This window comes from Phyllopteryx taeniolatus, chromosome 9, assembly GCF_024500385.1.
Source record: "Phyllopteryx taeniolatus isolate TA_2022b chromosome 9, UOR_Ptae_1.2, whole genome shotgun sequence".
Classification (NCBI taxonomy): Eukaryota; Metazoa; Chordata; class Actinopteri; order Syngnathiformes; family Syngnathidae; genus Phyllopteryx; species Phyllopteryx taeniolatus.
This window is the reverse complement of record NC_084510.1, coordinates 4,269,711-4,284,454: the sequence shown is the minus strand read 5'-3', so window position 1 is coordinate 4,284,454 and position 14,744 is coordinate 4,269,711. Positions and strand designations below refer to the sequence as shown.

Here is a 14,744-nt window from a genome sequence, read left to right as displayed (position 1 = left end):
TCCGCTTGACCTACCAGTACCCATCAGGAGTCTCAGGAGTACCATAGAACAAAAAGGCCTGATCAGACTCTTTTCGCTTGACTGCATCCCTAACCGCTGGTGTCCACCAAAAGGTTCAGGGACTGCCACCACGACAGGCTCTGACCACCTTACAGCCACATCTCTGGTCAACCGCCTCAAAACTGGAGGCACTGAACATGGCCACTCAGGCACGATGTCCCCCACCTCCCCAGTGATGTGTTTGACGTTCTGCCAGAGGTGGGAGTTGAAAGTCCTTCTCTCAGGGGACTCTGCCAGACGTTCTCAGCAAAGCCTCACAATACGTTTGGGTCTGCCAGGTTGGACCAGCAGCCTCCCTCACCAATGGAGCCAGCACACCACTAGGTGGCGATCGAATGACAGTTCCATATCTCTCTTCACCTGAGTGCTCAAGACAGGCTGCCACAAGTCTGATGACACAACCACAAAGTCGATCTTCAAATGCAACTTTAGGTGTTCTGGTCCCAAATGCACATATGAGGACCCGTATGTTTGAACATAGTGTTCGCTATGGACAATCTGTGATGAGCACAGAAGTCCAACAGCAAAGTACCACTGTTTCAGATTGGCATGGCCATAGCAACAACATATCACCACTGGTTCCGATCAGGAGGACTCTCTAGCACCACCTCCAAGAACTCCAAAAAGAGTGGGTACTCTTAAGCACAAACAAGAGTCAGCAGGCTACCTTCTCGTCCACCAAGTTGAACCCCAACGTATAAGCAACGAGCTGGGGTGTGTGTGTTTGTGTGTGTGGATGTGGGGGTGCGGGGGTGGGTCAATGAGTATGCCCATGCAACGCACTGATAAACTGCAATATAGTTGGGGAAGTTTCTAGTTAATAACCGTGAGACCTAGAGTGAGACATTTAGTTTTCTTACTGAAAAGAGTAAATACAGTAGAACCTCGATAAAACGGACCCCGATATAATGGATATCGGATAAAATGGACCGTTGGGACTGAACAATGTGTCCTAAATAAGTCTGTTAGTTCCAGAATTGGCCACAGTTGTTTACTGGTGCTGTGGCGCAATGCAGGCAGACAATGGGAATGACGTATTTCCGGGTCACTGATAGACAATATGACTAGATCCAATTCCAAGACGTGCAAGCCATGCCTATGTGGTGGCCATGTTAAATGTGGGGCATTGACGTGGCAGCCATGTGGTCTGTGTGTAAAGCACTGGCATAGAGAGAGCGGCTTGGCTGCGGTCTTAACTATGCTATTTTTGGTAGAGTATGCTATTTTTTGTCAAGCCATTCGCCTTTGGCAACAGATTTGGAACTCGGAAGCACACCAATTCCTCACAGTTCATGAAAGCGACTCACCTATGATGAGTACTGTACATCAACAATGCCCAAGCACACTGGCGTCGTAAGCTTGGCTAAAATGTGAAACTTTCAAGCATTTTCAAGCTTTTTTATATTTATTTACAATAACTTTATATTTTAGTGACTGTTTTAGGCTATAAAAAAACCCTACAAAACAATAATTTTGTACTTTACAGTAATATGGGTGCACATTGACTAAAAAAAAAAAAAAAAAAAAACCCAAGCGCTTCAATGTAATGGACAATCAGCTATATCGGACGACCCGTTTTATCGAGGTTCCACTGTACGTGCATTTTTTTGTTTTAGTGGTTGTAATTGGTATTCCAGGCAGACCCATAGCACAACATAGTGCTCCCATTATGCCGACCTGATCCTGATGCCCTGAAAATTATATACACTCCCCCCTAGTGTGCTTCAACCTGTGGCCAGTGGCGTGCAAAGCTCCGCTGATACCTGGGGCGAACTGGTGAAGTGTATGCCCCTGAATCCAATTTGTTGATTGGGGGGGGGGGGGGGGGAATGCGATTTATACACACTTGTCGTTGGTGCTCGCCATTATACACACTCGCCATTGATGCCCCCTAAAGGCCTCTTATCGCCACTTCCTCTACATACCCTGGGTTCCTTTCTGCTCTTTGCCAATTTGTTCCTTTGCTTTGTCCAGTTACAGCATTTTTCCTCGTGAGTAATTCTATCCTTTTACCCGTTGATATCAGCTATAGCCTAGCCTTTTTTTTTTTTTTGTGCTACTTTGGACTTGCTACTTTGTACTTCTGTATTAACCTACTTTCTGTATTAAAGGACAACCAAACAAACAACCATTTGCACTCACAGTCACACCTACGGGCAATTTAGAGTCTCCAATTAATGCATGTTTTTGGGATGTGGGAGGAAACCGGAGTTCCCGGAGAAAACCCACGCAGGCACGGGGAGAACATGCAAACTCCACACAGGCGGGGCCGGGGATTGAACCCGGGTCCTCAGAACTGTAAGGCTGACACTCTAACCAGTCATCACCGTGCCGCCTATTTAAAGGACTAGTTTATTCTTATGATGCTCTGTGCCGTGCCTTTTGGACCAGCCTGTGTTGCACAGCTGTAACACTTCTACTATTTTTTTAAGTTTTAATATTATCATGGTTAACGTGTTTCTTTTTTTTCTTTTTTTTAACATTTGAATGACTGTAAGAAGTGTTTTAAATTATGTGTATAATTTATCATTTTTTCCCATATTTGCATTTTCTCCTAATGGAAAAACTGTTTTGCCTTTAGAGGTTCCAATGTCGTAACATTTCTTTGAAAAGCAACTTACAAGATACAGTATTTTGGGGTAAAAATATCTACCGAAGTTCACATACTGTATGAACAAAATGCTTTTGACATTCAGCAACGCACTTGCACAACAAATCTTTGATTTCACTGTGGGTGCAAATGTTTGAGATGCACATGGTGACTCTTGTGAGAGTTGACAGATTAAAAATGAAGTCTGGGAGACTCGATTTGTGCCTCCAGTACCCATAATTGACCATCCAGACATGGTTGCCTGGGTTACTGTATCCCATCAGATGGCCAGCTCAGTGTTGATATGGTAATGAGAACATATCAAAGCCACATGATGGTACAGCTCCTAATAAAGCATTTAAACGTGTGTTTGTTTTGTTTGACACCATGGTTCAGTGTGAGGACAGAGTTTGAAAGCTCACAATAATAAAGAATTAATGGAATAAAGCAAGTGATACTAAACATATTGCCTATAATATATGAAGATGGTGATTGTATTCATCTATTTCTGTGCTGTGTCTCTGCCCCCGCCCCCTCTCCATCTCTCATCTCACCTCTCCCACAGACTTTCAGTTTAACACTCTCCTATTTCATTATTTACATCTCCTTCTCCCCTATATTTTGGTGCAGTTTATCAGTTTAATCAGCCTGCGTTGGGTGAGGAGGAGGAGGAAGGGAGGGGAGGCGTGCTCTGCATCACTCTTATAGCCTCCAAGTGATGTATCTTTTTATACTCCAAACATCAGCCTGTGAGATGAGATGTGAATTCCCTGTCTTCTAACAAACACACAGCACACAGATGCATAGAAAGAGACATTATGTTTTATTAAAATATGCACAGCAGTGGAAAACATACATGGAATGTTATCAGGCAATAGAAGGTGCAGCAGCGGAGCTTGCGGTTTCATTTAACTGAGGAATCATTTCACAGGAAAGAATGAAGTTGGCAGGCTTTCATTCAGAACTGGGACAGATATTACATTATCATTTCATCATGGCTTTCTGGCAATATGGCTTTCTCAATCAGTGGTTATGCACATTATTTATTCATAGATGCATTTTAAGATGCACACAAGCATAGACAATCAAAACAGAATTGACAACAACAACAAAATATGTTAGTGACATGTTAGTGTGGTTGGGGGGCTAGACTTTATTGTTATGGAAAACAAGGTGAAATAATCCAAAGAAACAAAAGAAAGATTTCAGCAGAAGCACTTGGTCCTATTTTGTTATTCTCTGAAATCTCAAATGGATTTGTCTGAAGCTGCCTCTATATGGGCATCGGTTTTTGCTTGGCTGGATGAAAATCCACTTTTTGTGCGTGTGTGTGTGCATGCATTGTATGTGTTGTGTGAGTGTGAGTGTGTGTGTGTGTGTGTGTGTGGTCTGGCAACAGCACATACTTGCTTTAAGGCAAGTGTCTCTTTAGTGAGGCTTTGCAGCAAAAGGTAATCCCTATGACTCTTGACATACATTGCATTTTAAACACACCCCTCACACTCACACACTCACACTCTGACACACTGATTGGTGTATTTTTTTTAACACACCAAGAACTTGTCAATGACAGTCAGCTGATTGGTGGATTTCCTGAACAAAGTAAAAGCTTGTCAATGCCAGTCAACCCTTCCGATGCTGTGTATTTGTATTTCTTTCCACCCTATGTCCCACTGTGACACTCTCTGACCTCCTGTTTATGTATCTCACTGTTTCATGGTGTCAAACACCTCTTCTATGCATCTCATTCCCCTGTATTGAGCGCAAAAGTCACAGTTTATTAATAAATAGGAAATGAAGTAGAAAATGAAAGGAGTAATACATATATGTTTGTGCTCTCGGTATAACATCGAAATGTTTGGGGTTCAGTCATACATTGAATCTATTGAAGAGTGTATTTGTTTGTTTAGAGAAATTATTAGGTCCTGTTCATGTTCAGAACCTGCTCTGAGTGAATGCATTTCAATGTATAGCTACTGTCCAAGCAGTACAATATTCAACTGGTTGGCACTATTTTCTTTTTTTGGGGAAATAACGTTTCTGTGGACTAACTCAAGTATTGGTCAACTTTTGTGTTCAAATGATGGCTTTGCTTGCTTGTTTTAGAAGAGAATGAAGTGCTCAGACAATCAGCTCATTAGTGTCCCCATTGAACTTGTCTTAATGACTACTATCAGCCTGTATTGCAGAGTATTGTTTTTGTGCACAACAAAATCAAATGGTGTTTAAAGCATGTGCGCACGTGCTACATCAATGAATGATTGGTGAAGTGGTCTTTAAGGAATGAGTAGACACTTTGGTTTACAGGGGGCTAACAACCCCTGAGAAATCAATGTCTCATTTAGACCACAGCCACTGCTCAATACCTGCTCTGGTATCGACCACATTCACTGGATGTCTGTGTATGTGTGTGTGTGGCGGTGGGGTGGGGGGGGGGGTCGGATTGGTTACACTGGATTGGGATAGGACAGAGGGAGAAATGCAAAGGAGGTGAAGGGGTTATCTAGTTTTATCTCCTATTGATGATGGTGAGCTGACATTACATGCGTGAAACAGATCTGTTTACAGCTCCTAGACAACTGCAAAAGTTTCTTTCTCTCCAGTTGTGTACAGCTTAACAGAAAACCATTTCTTTCCTCTTGAAAGATTGCAGATAAAAATGAGAATGTTCACTGCATGAGAAATCTGACAGCTTGTGAGCACTTGTAGAAGTTGAATTGAATAGTTATCGAAGCTACTATTCAAAATGTCTCATTGTGCCTCTCGTTTGACCTTCAGTCATCCAAAAGTAAAGATTCCAACTAAAATTAGTATACGAAATAATTTGGTCCAACGTTTTTCTGGAAAAGCAGCTAGTGGTTACTTCAATATTTTACTGAAAATGAAACACTGGTTCCAAAATTTCACTCCAGAATTTCTGAGATCCTGACTGTCAGCTGTGTCTCCGTGCCTTTCGGAACAGTCACCATGGTAAATTACCAGGTGCAACTTTTACAGCACTTTATAGCTCATCTTAATTTCAGGACTCTCAAGCATCCATCCAATCTCTTGAAAGTGTCAGGATCGCTTTTCCATCACTAAGACTATTTGGAAGCTGGCAGGCAAACACGAATCACGATAAAATTAGTTGGGAAAGAGTGAGGGCTGGTAATGAGGCTGGAACACACCCAAGGTTGGCACAGCATACTTGTATCTCATCTGTACTCCACCTTGTTTTCATCTCGAGAAGGGAGACATTATTTAACAGTGGCAGTTTTATTTTCCAAATCACACCGCTAAAGGTCTACTCGACAGACCTTGACATAGGATGCCTGGTGTGACCAATCAGCATGTGCTTGTGTGTGTTGCTGGCTCTCTGATCTCTCTTTAAGCTGGTTAGCACTGTCCGATTAGTGGTGTTTGCGTACTGGTGTTTGATGTCTGCACACAGGCACAAATTGGAGATCAAATAAAGCTGACATGGACACAGGCCTTTCTCCACTAGGATTGAGATCGCTCCTCACTACTCCACTAATCTTTCTCTTCCTCTATGTGAGGGTTGTCAAACTCATTTTTGTCGCGGGCCACATTGTAGTGATGGCTTCCCTCGGAGGGCCGTTACGACTGTGAAGCCATATAAATTATCGCCTCATATAATTGCATACACTGTATACAACAAATTGATGGATAAATAGTTTAGAAATCAGAAGCCAATAAAAATGTTTGTTCAACTATTATTAAATCTATTTTAAAATGGGGATTGGTACATAAAATGCTTTGAATATCTCAATGTTATACAAGTGAAGACAATTTGCAATTTTGGCATTTTCACAAGAAAGATGAAGTCGACACACGATTTGCTTTCGTGGGCCACATAAAATGATGTGGCGGGCCATATCTGGCCCCCGGGCCACCAGTTTGACACAAGCTCTATGTTAAAGATTGATTTAGCTTGACCATTACAAGCCTGTTATTATGAAATGTTAGGAGGATTGTGTACAAAAATCAAGGCACTCTATTCACATACATATTACAACCCAAATTCCAATGAAGTTGGGACATTGTCCATCCATCCATCCATTTTTTTAGCCGCTTCTCCTCACTCGGGTCGCGGGCGTACTGGAGCCCATCCCAGCTATCATCGGGCAGGAGGCGGGGTACACCCTGAACTGGTTGCCTGCCAATCGCAGGGCACATACAAACAAACAACCATTCGCAGTCGCATTCTCACCTAAGGGCAATTTAGAGTTGTCAATTAACCTACCACGCATGTTTTTGGGATGTGGGAGGAAACCGGAGTGCCCGGAGAAAACCCACGCAGGCACGGGGAGAACAAGCAAACTCCATACAGGCGGGGCTGGGATTGAACCCCGGTCTTCAGAACTGTGAGGCAGACGCTCTAACCAGTCGTTCACAGAACAGAAAAACAGAATACAATGATTTTATGACAGCCATAAAATTCTATTAATTAATGATTATTTGCTAAAAACAATAATGTTTATCAGTTTGAACATTAAATATCTTGTCTTTGTAGTGTATTCAATTAAATATAGGTTGAACATGATTTGCAAATCATTGTATTCTGTTTTTATTTATGTTTAACACAATGTCCCAACTTCATTGGAATTGGGGTTGTATATACAAAATAGTGTTCTTTTGTATTACCATAGAACATCTAATGTCAAATATTGACATGGTAAAATGTGAAATTTAAAACAATATTGTCAGGGAAAAGATGAGAAAATAGAAAAAAATGCAAGAACAGTAAGTAAAAATATCCTGGATGTTGTGTGAATGGACATTACATTCAAAGCATTCACATCTGTGACACATATTGTCTTTGACGATTAAGTATTTATTGTCTATTTTGTGTTTACAATACCATTTAAATCCTACCCTAATATGACAGCCAATTTGTGTTAAAATGCTACTGTAATAGTTTGATCCGTGAACAAACTATTTAAACAGACTTTTCCATTATTTCATAAGGCAAATCAGAGGACAACCAGCTAATTGTAATGTAGTATGTTTTAGCAAACACACTTTCAGCCGAGCATGGACCTCTGCCAAGGTGGAATTGTTAACAAAAGTATGTTTTATATTGTGACTATGGGTGGGCCATAGGGGGCCGTGGACACCCCCCACCCCCCACTGGCTCGTATCTCTACAAATAAACATTTGTTTGCATTTTTTTTTCATCATAGTAGCTATTTTTGTGTTAAGAAAAACTATTATTGTGTTATACAGCACGAAAACAAAAATATTAACAAACAATGGTGTAATTTTGTTTGATTTATGGCCAACCTAATCTGCAACAGGCCTTACTTAACATTATGCAAGGTGCGCATAATTTTTTTTTTACATTTCTGTGTGCAACAAAAATACTTGCAAGTCCGGGGGGAAAAGACACTGGGTTGAAGCTACTAAATGTTTAAATGACCCCTCCTCTCATTTATGAAATAAAAACCAGAACTAAAATTATCTACCTGCAGAAATCCAAAAACACAGTTAGCTCCTGTATGCATCATCATTTTATTACTTGCACTTAAACGTGAACCTTAGCGCATTGTCTGTGTGTGCACATTACAGCTGTAAAATGCAAATATATACATAGACACTGCCTTGAACAGGGTGGCCCTTTCCGTCCGATATGTCAGCACATTTTGCCATATTGGACGTGGCATTCGTATTTGCCACAAAATCCGCAAATTATACATGTAAAATGGTGTTAGAATGGCCAAATACAATAAAAAGTTATGGTTCTCATGAGTTGTGGCTTTGAAAGTAAAACTGTTGATGCATCTCAAACCAAGAAATGAACAAGGCATCTTCACAGATCACTTTACTTTGCCACAGCCATACGGCTGCGATGTCAACGGAAGATTCAGTACTCAATGTGGGGTCTATGAATATGTACTGTAAATGTTGTCTACGGTAATACTTGTGTCGGGTGTCGCACAGGCCGCCATTATTGACTGCGTGCGGTGGAGGTGCGCAAATAGAGTACAGTATAGGGTCATTAAAAATACATAGCAAAGTTAAGTACTGTTTGTAGGATAATAACTGGGGCTGGGCATTTTGTTGGAACACAATGCATATTTTAAATATAGTGCAGTACAAATGCAAAGCTTAATTTGAGGCATGATTACTTAAAACATAAATTCTCGTGAAATCTTTTTGCCCTGACAGATGTCCTGGGCAAAACCATCCACATTGCCTATTAAATATAGTTCCTCTATTCTTCAGTTCCTTTTAATCTGCCCTCTTGCTTTCTTCCCTGCTGCTGCTTGGGGACTGGTGGAAAAACCAAGTGCAGTGTTGGCTCTTCCCTTATGACTCTATCACCAGTCTGTCAGTGCTCTGCTTCTAAGTCCTATTAATTGGCCTGAGTGAGACCATCATCTTCATTAGAAAAACAGGACCGATATGAATTAGTGCGGTGTAGCAATCACAGGCTGATGCGCATGAGGGCACTCAGGAAGGAAGGCTGAGCTGTATCATGCAGCATTAATAACCATGGCTTCAAGATTCCTCTCCCTGACGAAAAGCGCTAACATTTTCATAGCCCCAAATTATCGCACACAGTATTTTAAAGTTAAACACATGCGCTATCATTAGAGCTCCAGTCGAACTGAAATTAGCACTTATAAATTCACACATGCAGCAACAATCCAGGGATGAAATTGCATATATAAATATTACAATAAGATGTAACTTAGCTGAGGTTTGGTCTCTCTCCCATTAAAAATTCTCTCATGGACGTTTTTTCCCCCCTGCTGCTGCTCCTTTTCTGTTGTAGCCTCCCCCCCCCCCCCCCCACACTAATACCTCATCGTCTTCCTGTGGTAGGTGTGTGCGTGTGCATGTTGCGTGTGTGTGTGTGAAAAAGAAAAGAAAGTGATGAAGTTTCAAAGGAGAGGAGGGAGAGACGCAGGGTGACGCAAGTGATGAATCTCCCCACCGTCTGTAATATTTGCCTCTTCCTTCTTCTCCCCCCTTTCTTGACCCAAATCTAAAGCGACAGGACTCATTTTCACTGTAACCTTCCTCCCACACATACACACCTCCTCCAACCATCCCTCCTTCCATCCCACCATTGCAGAAGTCGTACACCACCCTTCTATTTTTATCTTTTTTTGTCCTTGAATTATAATCCCTGAGCATTGCTCTGATCCATAAAAGTGTAGGAGAAAATATACCCCATGCCGTGCCCGCACGTGTGTGTGTGTGTGTGAGCAGTGCATCGTTACCAATTTTAAGTCATTCACCATTACTGAAGCGAACATTTCTCTCATTAATGAGGTGAAATGGAGAGAGCATTAAACGAATGTAATGCTGACAGATCAGGCTGTTCTTTCCATTGCCATCCCACTCCTAACCCTATTATCACCCCCACCACACACAAACCCCCGCCTTAGAAAGTTATCAACTGTAGCCAATTAGCATGACTGCTCCGCCTAGAGTTTGACCCCCTCTTCCGTATTTATTCCTCCCTCTCATCTTTTCTGTTTTCCTCTCCTATCGTTTTTCCATCCAATACCCTCACCCGCTCTCTCATTAGAGCAGCGTTGGAACTTTGTGAATCATAATAAGTGTTCGACACTGTGAAATGGCTACAACTTTCTTGAATTTCAAGGCTTGTAGTGAGAGTATTAGTAAACAGACAATCTGCAAATTTATGCAGAAACCTTCTCAAGGCTTTGAATCGATCACAACTGGACTGTTCTGGTTGTCTTAGTAGATGTTTCACATCTCATCCGCGCAGGCTAAAGGTCTCTTTATGCTCCTGCGCTCGCATTGCATCACATGAGAGACGCAATGGGCCGCACGGCCCCTATGCGACACTTGACGTGCACACGGCACAAATAGTCGCCGCGCGCAGAATGTGGCGGAGATCATCTCTTGTCATTGGTCTGTTTTAGTCACATGCTGAGATGACGTAATCAGCTACTCAGCCGTACATACAGTACCACCTACGCCACCGCCTTCTTGATCGATTCTGCAATATAATTAAATGCATCATGTGGTCATCTAGGCCAATTTGCTCTAGCAGGCACTGTTCCAGGGTCACCATTATTGTTGCTTTGTTCCTTGTTCCGGAAAGTAAAAACGGCTACCGGAATTGGCTATAAAATGCAGAGGAAACTCCACCCTGTGGTGTCCTAGTCAATACCAGCTCTAGCGATAACCCCCGACTTGGAGGAGAACTGCAGTACATTTTCAAAACAGCGTGTGTGGGTTGCGGTCGAGTATAAAGGCAAACTGCGTGCAGGATAGCCGCAGTTGCGTCAGCACGGTCGCCGCCCGCACGAGTATAAAGAAGCCTTAAGACAGTGGTTCTCAAGTGTTGCGAGCCGCATTTCCCATTGTCATCAAGTCGCGACGCACTTCTACAGAACTGAAGAAAAATAAAGACCATGATCTAAACAGCCGTTGAAAACACATATCATATTTTGTCAACATAACAACACGTTACATGTTCAAAGTACCTTTCAGAGCACCTTATTAAGAAAAGAGGATGAGCATAACAACTTGTGCAAAAATGATTACCGTAAAATTAACTCAGCACAAAATACAGCCACAAATTTTCACTGACTTTGGCACTGATCTCTTCTTTTTGGGAATGTCCCTTACCCAAACTAATACCTTTTCTCACAGATAACTGTCAAAATAGTTATTTTCCAAATAAAATTCAAGTCCGACTTGGGCTACACTTGAATATTTCACTGGACAGGGTGTCCTCGTTTTTTTGCGTACGTACAGAATATGTATTTAAATCGACCGTGTGGTGTCATCAATAACTAATCTACACGGACACAGTAGTAAAGTCATGGTTATATTAGCTATTTATTTGAAAAACACTTGATAAATATAAAAGAATCCAATGAAGAACAGCAAGTACTTGAGGCTCCTGTCTTGTGCCATGTGACCATATATTTTTACGGCACTGCAGAAATGAGTTAATTGACTGGTATTCGTAACCTTGAAACATACGTCGGTACCGTTGAGGACCCCACGTCATTTTTTTACTACCTGTCTGCTACTCACCCATTATGGGTCAGCGACCCACTTTTGGGTCCCAACCCACCAGTTGAGAAACACTGTTATAACACAACATCCATCCATCCATTTTCTGAGCCGCTTCTCCTCACTAGGTTCGCGGGCGTGCTGGAGCCTATCCCAGCTATCATTGGGCAGGAGGCGGTGTACACCCTGAACTGGTTGCCAGCCAATTGCAGGGCACATACAAACAAACAACCATTCACACTCACATTCACACCTACGGGCAATTTAGAGTTATCAATTAACCTACCATGCATGTTTTTGGGATGTGGGAGGAAACCGGAGTGCCCGGAGAAAACCCACGCAGGCACGGGGAGAACATGCAGACTCCACAGAGGCGGGACCGGGGATTGAACCCAGCTCCTCAGAACTGTGAGGTAGACCCTCTAACCAGTCCGCCACCGTGCCGCATAACACAACATGAGACGCGAAAGGTCTCCCGAGACAACCAGAACAGTCCAATTGCGATCGGTTCAATGCCCTGAAAATGAAATAACCTGCTTGAATGAGAATATTCACAGTCATGCAGAATCATACATTAGCACCATAACGGCTGTCCACGCTGCAAAAATGCAAATCTTAAGGAGTGCATTTATCTTATTTATAGTGAAAACATCTTACTGTACTTATTTTAAGACTCTTCGGAAATTTTGTTTTAAGTTACAAGCGCTTATTTGAAGAATCTTATCAAGTCAAGTCATACTAGTTTCAATGGCTAATTTGAAGTGGCTGAGGCGAGGAAAGTCTGGACTTCCCTGCTAAAGCTGCTTGCCCCTGCGACCTGACCTTTGATAAACGGAAATAGATGGATGGATGATTCTTAAAATAAGTTGCATCTTAAAAGTGTTTTTGTCTTGCTGAAAATGTAGAAAAACAAGTGTTTTCACTCAAAATAAGATACTGTAAATGCACTAAGATTTGAGTTTTTGCTGTGTATATTTTAGTAGTCTTAAAGATAGCCAGAAAGGGTAAATGCTGGGAGGAGATGGCAGCACTGATCTGTTCTCTAAACCCAAAATGTAATATGCAAAAGGGGATTATCACGAAGTGCCAGGCATCGCTTTTTAGGACTTTGTTTCCGTGACACCGTGACGTTGGCTTTGTTTCCCTGACAGCGGGCGTGTGTGTGTGACATCCAGGCATCTGTTTCCTGCTGGAAAAGGTTAATTACATCTCCACTGCCTGACTGGACGTGTGATGCATAATCACAAACACTAATGAGACCTAGGAATGTGTGTGTGTGTGTGTGTGCATGTCTGTGCATTTTGTCTTTGGATCTTAATGTGAATTTTGAAAAGGCAGCGCTACATTGCCTGAATGGATATCTTATCCACTTATTTCAGGCCTGAAAGTCTATTGTTACAGCCAAGATGCACACATAAACACTCTAAACACACATTCAAACAGGTGATAGCTAAATATGCACTGTGGTGGCATTTATGGGCAGACACTCCCACTGGAGGGCATTAATCAAGGGTCTGCAGTGTTTTTTTGTGTGTTTGTAATTACTTGTCTGTCTATTAATGAGGGCAGGATGCTCTGATGTCTGTGGAGGGAATTCTCACAAACCCTGTTCCTCATTCTGACCCCTGACTCCTATCTTTACACTTGAGTGACGCTGCTGATTGGACAGCTGCTCAACTTTCGATCGTGCCCAGCTCAGTGTGAAAAGCAAGATGGGCTCTAGCGCACCACGGGTGACTTTGGAAATGGCTGTCGAGTTTCTCACTAAGTTGGAATTTTCACTAAGTTGAAGGGACATCAACGGGTAGATGCATAAGTGCTGTGTTCTGTTTGGCTTTGGTTCCAATTCAGTGTGGAATGGTGATTAAGGACAAGAAAAGATCAATGGGGCATCACTGAGAGGTGTGACATAATGAAATAATGGATTTCTGGAGCCAACTGACTTCACGTCACCATAAAGTGCACTGGGAAATACAAGAAAGGAATGGTCCCAAATGGGAAAAGCATTTTTTCTTTCCCCTCACAAAATACAAAATAAGAATAATTAAAAAACAAGAAAGGATAATGGGGTGTTCATTTTAAAACTCGTAGCATATTGAGCAATGGGGCTCACAATACCTTTGGAGTTGCTGGTTCAGGCAGTATAGGAAGCAAGTATTAAAGTTGGCACCTCGTCACCATTTCAGTTTGGAATAAGTGAGAAAGCAAACCATGGTCTATAAAAACATTTACATTCTAAAAAGACTGTTTCCCGTTAAAATATATACAGCCATTATATCGCAGTCTGGCAAGGTTAGTAATTCGTGTCACACGTATGTCTCCTGATCCTTCCATTGTGCTACCTTCTCACTTTGATCTTCCTTTAACTGTTGCTTTTTCTTGACCTTCTGTCTGTTGCAGAAGCTGTTTAGGCCACAAAAGCAGACACAGGTGAGGGGCATCTCCACACTAATTTGCTGCTGTCACGTAGACCTGTTCAGAAGAGGGATGGGAGATGGGAAGAAAGAAGAAAATATGACATTAAAACATTTCGGTATCATGGGGCAATATGCTAGGATATATAGTGTATCGTGAATGCTTCCCAATTCTTGCTGGAAACAAATGAATATATGGCCACCTCAGGGAAATGGAAGAAAACAATAGCACGGGATGGATGTCCTCAGGCTATTTCAGCGACACCGGCAGCCTCTCACAAATGGAGACTATTATAGTTATTTGGCGAGAATAGTAAAGTCCGGTTAGCAAAAAAAGTTAAAAAGAAGGAATTGACTCTCCACTTCAAATCAAAGTAAATATATATAAAGGTGGTGTGTGTCTTATACACAGATGGCTGCATGGCTGAGCTTGGAAAACCTCTGTGTATGTTACGGATTTCACCGATTCGTCAGGTAAGTTGATCACCTCTCTTACATTCTTAATTTATTGTACATCCTAAATAAATATAACATCAAACCAGTAACATTTCATGCAACGTTGGCTGCTCGCAGTTGAGGAAGGCCGCAGGTGAGTGGGACACAGCGGTCCCTTCCTCCAGGTCAATTCCAGAGGGCCGTCGACGAGCTTGCAGCAGACCGAGGTGCACTCTGAG

At 42.1% G+C, this 14,744-nt stretch overlaps 1 long non-coding RNA gene across 1 annotated transcript in view; it reads right to left on the bottom strand.

Annotated features, from left to right (window-relative positions):
* Nucleotides 1–3,452: 3,452 nt before the first annotated feature.
* The window catches only part of LOC133484058 (uncharacterized), a 43,591-nt gene continuing 32,299 nt past the window's right edge, over nucleotides 3,453–14,744 (bottom strand). Inside the window, exon 2 of the long non-coding RNA XR_009790283.1 lies at nucleotides 3,453–14,128. This is a non-coding gene — a long non-coding RNA (uncharacterized LOC133484058). The remainder of the gene's footprint in view (nucleotides 14,129–14,744) is intronic.